The following is a 1,761-nucleotide window of genomic DNA, read 5'->3' as shown; positions in this document are numbered from 1 at the left end:
TAGAAACCATTCTTTCAGAAAGTTATATCGCCCAAATGAGAGGTTCTATGTCATAGGACAGCATGAAAAGAATACCATGACTCCAGGTGTTAATATAAGAAAAATTTCAAAAAAATGAATAATTTTATTAATTATTAAATGTTAGTAATTGTTATATGGGTTCTAATATTTTCTTTCCACACTTTTTGTTAGTGCATACAAACTGTATAATGTGGGGAGTTTCATGACTATTGTTCAGAGCAAAAATGAGTATTCCTCAGAGGAAAAAGGCTAATATGTTTCTTTCCTCAATTCTTTCCAAAGTTAAAAATAAAAATAAAAGAACTGTCACTTGTGAAGTGCTCCATCACTGAAAAACACTTGGAATTGTAAAGGAACTCCGCCTCTTGACTTGGAGTTTTTGTAGCAACCACATCAGAGCCCATTTTAGTCCATGTTCCTCAGGCTGTAGATCACAGGATTAATTGCTGGGGACAACACAGTGTAGAACACAGAGAGCAGCCTATGTTCTACAGAAATACAGAAAAGGTGTATTTGAAGGTGGCTTGAGATAAGCAAAACAAGCTGTTATGATAAAAACAGTGAAAACAGTAAGATTGGGGATTCATGTGGAGAAAGCTTTTAACTGACCTTTAGTGGTGGGAATCTTTAGCACAGTGGATAAAATGTAAACATAAGAGATCACTATACAGATAAAGCAGACATGCCTTGGCACATTCCAATTCCAACACTTGCATAAACAACCATGGATGTTTCAGAGCAGGACATCCTTAGTTATGAGGGAACATCACAGAAAAACTAGGATAACACTGGAGCCACAGAAAGGCATGGAGAATGTGCCATCTGTATACACAGCTCCAAAGAGTCCTCCATTGGTTGCAGGAAACTCCTGCCATCAGAACACAGGCACTACCATTGATGATGGCCTCATAGTGCAGAGGACAGCAGATGGCCACATAGTGGTCATCAGACATGCCATTGAGGACAAATGTTTCTCTTGCTGAGAAGGAAGTCTATAAAAGTAACTGGAAGGCACATCCTAGAATGGAAACGGAATTGTTGTGTGTCAGGCTATTGACAATGAAATTTGGTATTGGGACAGACACAAGGAGGACATGCAACATGGACAAGTTCTTCAGGAAGACATAGATGGGTGTTTGCAGCTGCAGGTCCAGAGTGATAAGTGGGATACTGAGAAGGTGACTCATCAGGACTGCCAGGTATGTCACCAAGAAGAGTAGACTGTAGAAAGTATGCAGCTCTTGGACATCAGAAAATGCTACCAGGAGGAATTTTGTCACCAAGGCACCGTTAGCCATACTAGATCATCAGTAGATCCTCTTCACTACTGTCAAGGAGGGGAGATATAAAACAGTTTATATACACACTATAAAAATAATCATACTAATATACAAAATCAGTAAGTAAAAAATAAATCATGTATTTACATTAGATATCTCTTGATTTGCCTTAAAGAAAACTCTGTCTCATCTCTGGCTCTGTTTGTCTTTCTCTCTGTCACTCTTTCTGTATGTATTTTCTTTATGCTATTGATTGTACTTAGGGTCTCTTGCATCCTAAGCAGGTGATTTACCATTGACCTCCACATCCAACACCTAGTTTTTATTTTTTTTTCTTCTAAAACAATTTACTAGTAGGAGAACTCAATTAGTCTTGCTTAAAATTTTGACAGAAATAGGTTTGAGGGCTGTCTTCTTTCCTCTTAAGCTGTAAAGAATTCTTTTCTTTTCAATTAGTTAA

At 37.6% G+C, this 1,761-nt stretch overlaps 1 pseudogene; it reads right to left on the bottom strand.

The window, feature by feature from the left end:
- Positions 1–338: 338 nt before the first annotated feature.
- Positions 339–1,375, bottom strand: LOC109696437 (olfactory receptor 14A2-like; annotated as a pseudogene).
- Positions 1,376–1,761: the final 386 nt, after the last annotated feature.

This window comes from Castor canadensis, chromosome 15, assembly GCF_047511655.1.
Source record: "Castor canadensis chromosome 15, mCasCan1.hap1v2, whole genome shotgun sequence".
In the NCBI taxonomy this organism is placed as follows: Eukaryota; Metazoa; Chordata; class Mammalia; order Rodentia; family Castoridae; genus Castor; species Castor canadensis.
The sequence above is the reverse complement of the archived record's forward strand: the minus strand, read 5'-3'. Positions and strand labels throughout refer to the sequence as shown.